Below are 6,426 nucleotides of genomic sequence, written 5' to 3'. Positions count from 1 at the left end.
GTTCATTGCAAACTGCATTTGTTTTCTTCCTGACATTTACCTCGGCAGACTGGCAGAACCATTAATAGGTTTGACATTTTAACATATAGCTTTGACATTTTAATGTATTAATGAGAGAATTGAACCTCTCATATTGTTCTTTTCACAAGCCTGAGAAAGTGGACTTTCTAATAAATACCTTCTGAAAGATGACAGAATATTTCATTATGTTCTGAGCTCCTTTTAATAGCTTTGGCTCTTACAATAATAGGTTAATAGTTAATAAAGTAATCTGAAGAGAAGGTAATCTGTCAGAAGGGTAAATGATTAATCAAACATATATGAGATATTTTATAAAAAGTAATCAAAGAATTATGTTTTAATTTATGAATTTGCACACTTGTGGTTGCTACATTATTATTTTAAGGACAACACTTGAACCCCTCTCTAACCACTGCTGCTAAGGTTTTCTTGAGAAATTGACATTTGGGCCAAAGGATGTTAAACAAGGGGCCCTTCTTGGTGCAAAAAATAATTGTAACAAAGGTCAACATGTCACAGGAGTCACGGGAATCTTTTTTTCTGGTTTTCCTCGCCACAGGTTGCACTTCACCACTCCCTGGTGTAAATGTGCCCGTTAATACAAATTAGCATTAGATTAACACCAAACTGTATATGTAAAAACTGTTACAGACACGGATGGGAATAGTATTAGTCTCGAAGGTGACATACACAGCTTTTACTTCTGGGCTGGTAAACATTTGTCTAAAGGGTTTACACTTTACCTTTATTTTGTATTGTGTGTATACATGCATGTGCAGCAGTGGAGACCTCATCCTGATGCTCGTCTATTATGTATAATGTCAGAGTCGCATCCTGTCAGCTTGGCTCTGATGTGATTAAACCAAACTGCATGGTTGACCTTTGATCTCTGCGAGGATATCATGCTCAGGTTGTTCCTAATTTTTGAGGGAGAAGACACAATAGATCAGTTTTCAGTCAGGTCAGTATTATCAGCTGAAACTTTGACGACAAAACATGCTGACTCTTAGCTTTGTGTGTAGTTAATGTGTGCACCTTGTTTTAATCTATGAGGAAGGGTGAGTGGAAGAAAGAGCAGTAGCGGTAGTAGTTATCTTCCATGCCCATAGGCTGTCAGTTTGTTATATATAAATAGTTTGGGTGCTCAGCAGGAGAACAGCACTTCATCAAGGACCACAGGCACAACCTGCATCCGTCTGCACTTACACCAGCGCTGAGACTTGATTACAACAGTCCTCCCCTCTTCCTCCACCCCACTCAGTTCCTCTCTTCTCTTTTGCCCTCCTCTTCTGCGTGCTTACGGCCCATTCTGCACATCCTGTACACATGTTGTAGTATCCCTGATTAGTTTCCTCCAACAGTGCAGTTGAAACAAGGTTGTTGTGTCACCTTTTTTCAAGATACCACTGATGAAGACTTGGCCCAAGGAGTTTGCTGATTTACTGTATCTTCAATTTCCTGCTGTTTAAAATATCTAAGAAGTTGCACTTTGAAGTTTTAAGACATATTCACGTCCACATACACATCACTATGATGAAGATTAAAGGAAAACAATAAATAAGCATAAACTGTGGTAAATGTTTTAGCATTGTGGCAGAAAAATGGCCTAATCCTAAAAGCAAGGAAGCTAACAGGGACAAGCTAACATCTGACTTCATTTTTTAAAATTTACTGTAGACATATTTCTGAAAGGTAGTTGCATTCAAGTCAGCAACATCTCTACATTTTCAAATCAATGGTGGTGAGCCAAAAGTATTCACATTAATTATCAGATAGTGAGTTATGTGTCCAGATAATACTTTTGGTAGGACTTGAATAGATTCCTCCATTTCAGGTTAAACACATTTTTTTTTTAAATGTAAAAAGAGAATGCTATATATTAAAGTGAATACATTTTACAGAGACAAATCCAAGAGTACAAAGAACGAACCATTGTGTTTAAACTATTCTTTAAGTAAATTGGTGTTTACCAATTTCCAAAAGCCACTAAGAGACCATTCATTACCGATCTAATATAGCATAGTTTTCTGTAAATGTTTAGACAGTATTTGAGTGAAAGTAGCAGTTAAAGCATTGTTAGGGTTTGTTTCACCACAATTGAAGAATTATGCTGCTTAAATAGAGATTTCTTATCTTTTTCTTATCTGTATTTCGTGTCAGTCTTGTTGCCATTTTTGTGGCCATTTGGTTGACAGTTGACGCATGTACTGTTGGAAGATTGTGTGCTCACTCACACAGCATATTCATATTCCAGCTATGGAACTCTATTACTTTTGAAAATCAGAAATAGCTGTAAGCATGCCCAACGCCATTTTCTGTTTAAATCACTAACCAAATTATAAATCAGGGCAGTTTTTTCAGAGGCTTCGAACCATCAGCTTTTGATGCTATACCATTTCTGAGCAATGATAAAGGCTTGCACCTTACGAGGCAGCTGTTGCAAACACTTTTTTAAGAACATCAGTCAGCATATCATTTTTCATTGTCATTGTGTTGTATATAACTCAGTTGTGTAGTCACCATGGAAGCTAATGTACACATTCGATCAGCCTAGTGATGCAGCCCTGAAATGACAGACCTGCTTAATGCATGGACCTTTTAATAAAACAACACACACACACACACACACACACACACACACACACACACACACACACACACACACACACACACACACACACACACACACACACACACACACACACACACACACACACACACACACACACACACACACACACAAACGCGCATGCAGGCCAGTGTTGATTTCATTAGCGGGGGGGAGAAACAACACAGTAGCTGAAGGCTGAGAGTGATGAGGCATCTGGATTCACCAATGACAGCCTTTTGCTAAGTGTGACTGAAATACTGCCTACTCCCTCACTCTGTCTCTCGCCCATGCTGCTTTTCTCTCCATCTTTTCCTCTCTCTTCTGCTTCTCGTCATTCATCTTCGTCTGGTAAAGCTGTGGCCTGTAGTTGTGTGTGTAGTGGAAGACTCTTGACCTCAACTAAATGTATTTCATCTGCAGTGCCTCAATTTTAATCAAAGCTAATGGAAGTGCTGGCCGGTGCTCAGCTCAGGCTTGTTCCTTAGCACACACAAACAACCACAGCACTCCATACACACTGTGTGTTATAAGCTCTGCCAAGATTAGCACAGCAATAAACTAAAAAGACTTAGTTTAAAAAAAGAATGCTACTCAGCAATGAGTTTTTTTTCTAGTCAGATAAATAATTAAAATGACCTAGAAACAAATTGTATTAAAAATTCAGCTTGACCCAAAATATATATATAAAAAAAGCATCCAAGCAGTAATACTGAGCAAAAAAGGGATTTGTGAAAAATGTGCTATTTTTCCTGTTTAAAGGGAAATCACTGTACCATGCAGAGACATTGTTGTTTGGACAGTTTCTGAAAGACCTGCTGGGTCTGTTAAAAACATCACATGTGTCTTGTATGAAGTCCAATGTTGGAGAGTTACACATAACTGAGCAACACTGAATCATTCTATACTGCACACATGCAAACAGTGTTATTTTACATTCCCTAGTAAAGCTCTAAATATATTTTGTTAATCTAAGGTTACATTTGGAAATCGACTAAAACCAAAAGACATTACATACAAATTCTAATCTCTACCCCTCTTTTGTGTATAGCTCAGCAAAATAATGGCTTGTCCTTTTGCTCATAAGAAATGGAAATTCCTGGTTCAGCATAACTGTGCAGTCTCACCATTTAACATTGCTCCCTTGTGATGCCTTATAGCATGTGATTAAGGTATAAACATATATTAGGTACAGAGAAAAGAGCTAATGCACCACTTTCTAGCTACAGTAATGCTGTATTTAGCAAAGGAAGGGAACCACTCTATATTTTTTACACCAATTAAGCAGCATCCGTCACTGTCAAAAAGCTGGCCCTGAATGGTAAGCACTCCATTAGTGGAATTACAGCAGCTCCACAGTGCTGCAGAAAGAGACAGTGTAACGAGGGAAGTTAATGAATTCCAATTGGTAATCCATCAGTTGTGATATGCTTGTGCAGGAAACACTCACTCTGTGGACTGAAGCAAATTGTACAAATGACCCATCCTCAAAACCTAAACCTATAGTCTACAATAAAATGTAAATAATCTAATGTTATTTTGAGGTGGGTAAAGGCAGAAAAAGCAATTACAGTGTTTGTCTTATTGAGGAGCACCAGATGGGCTGACTGGAAGAGTGCGTCTTATGCCTCTTTAGCTGAATATAACACTAATTAAGTAAGGAGAGTTCCTGCTTAAGGAGCATTTTGGTTTGAATGAGAATACGGTTTTATTAGTGGATTTAGCAATTACTCTGGGTTTTGTCCATATTTCTACAGACAGGAAGGAGTTTACATTCTCTTACCATGTTTTAAAACCATTTGAACCCAGATAGTAATTTTACTCTTTAATTGACTCTTTGTAATGTAAAAAGTGCAATGCAAAATTGTGTGCATAATACCCCCTCAGTGTATGCTGGCTTCTCAGCTCATCCTCATGGAATTACCACATGAAACTGCCGTGACAATCTTTAACACGACACTTCCTAATGATGCAGCTGTGGTGGTGATTGCTAAAAGCCAGAGAGCAATCGAGAAAAATCGTTCATGTGCTGTCCTATGAGGTGGAATACCCTGTCATAAGTAACCAGATTAGTAAGGATAAAGGTGGAGTGGTTAGAAGGTGATAAGTAGCCCAGTTCTGCCTAAGTCCCTGCAAGTACTCCTATTTCTCAACACAACAGCCTGTACATAAAATATCCACCACTGGACAAAATCAAACTGAAGGCTGTGTTGGACTTATCCAATCATACTCTGTAACCTCCTCCATTACTCACCTTAAAAGTTATTTTAAAAAGCAATACCCTTCTGTCTTTTTGTACTTTATCGACATCATATACACATTTCTAAGGGAATTCTTGTTTTCTTCTGGTCGCATAAGGTCCATCTCCCCTTATCTGATCAAGATGAATGGCTGTGTGCAGCCCAAATTCAATCCGTAGCGACCCAGACATCAATAATATATTAGTGGAGCAGTTAGAAGCCTAAAGATATCAGTATTGATCTCCTACTTAGATTCAGCTTGTTTGGAATACGAGACAAATAGCCTCTGCCTCTCTCGAGGAACACATTTAATTTCACAGAAAGAGTTACTCTACCATGTTACTGCCTCTCTCCCTCTTCTGATTTCATTCATATCATGTGCTGTATTGTATGTACAATGGACATCAACTATATTTGATATACGACTATAAACTTCTATAAACTAAACTGTTGATATTATTTCCTTAGATGCATTTACAGTATTCCGATTTCAATATCATTTCTAACACTTGGACTGGCTTGACAGTTCAAAGGGAAGATTGGAAATGTTCATGCTTATAGGAATCAAAATGTCAGGGAATGTTCCTTCTGATGACCGGAAAAACTTTTTCTCCGGGTCTGTAAATATGTTTTTCCTCCTATTTTACGTGTGGGCGAATCAATGCCCTCTCCCTTTCTTCAACCATTGGTTTCTTTCCTAGCTGCACCTTGTCAAATAGATCAATGCAAGGGTGGAGAACCTGCAAACCCAGCCTGATCAAGGTTGCATGCTAATTGTGACATTTATAACATATTCTGTCTGTACACCATGCCTTTCTATGAGCAGGCAATTTTTAAAGCTTCTTGTTCCTATTGTGCAAGATATAAAACAATGACATGGCAAATCTTTGAAACGCAGTTTTGCTTTGTTGTTATTTTTTAAAAATTTTTGTTGAATGAATGAATGAGAGAAAGTTGAGTTGAAACGTCAGCTAGTGTAACAGAGAGGACCAGATTCGAATGTAAAGCATACATTTGAAATCTATTTGAAGTGTAACAGTCACAATTATATTCATAAGTGATTCTGTTATCCAGTTTTTAAGAAAACTTTTGTCCCAACCCTTCCTGGTTGCTACAAGTTGTAGCAGTACAGATAACTGAGCTAACAGTTAACTAGCTTCCGGTAGTTCCGGATTCACCCAAATCAACTTATTGCTTACACAACAGTTTGCTTAGTTTGAAAAATGCTTTACATCTTTTGGAATCAACATTTGCATAGAAAACAGAAATGTAATTAAATAATTTAAACTATAAGGCTGTATGGACCTCTGTTACTAACTATACTCAATATATGTAGACTATTCAATTGGTCTTACTGTGTCCTTCTCAGTCAGTGATGGTCATGCAAATTGTGTGCTAACATGACCACTCTGGGTCAGCTTTTGTACCTAAAGCATACAGTCCTTCTGAAACTACTGGTGTGTGTGAGTGTGTGTGTGTGTGTGTGTGTGTGTGTGTGTGTGTGTGTGTGTGTGTGTGTGTGTGTGTGTGTGTGTGTGTGTGTGTGTGTGTGTGTGT

This window comes from Eleginops maclovinus, chromosome 7, assembly GCF_036324505.1.
Source record: "Eleginops maclovinus isolate JMC-PN-2008 ecotype Puerto Natales chromosome 7, JC_Emac_rtc_rv5, whole genome shotgun sequence".
Classification (NCBI taxonomy): domain Eukaryota; kingdom Metazoa; phylum Chordata; class Actinopteri; order Perciformes; family Eleginopidae; genus Eleginops; species Eleginops maclovinus.
This window is presented reverse-complemented; position numbering follows the sequence as displayed.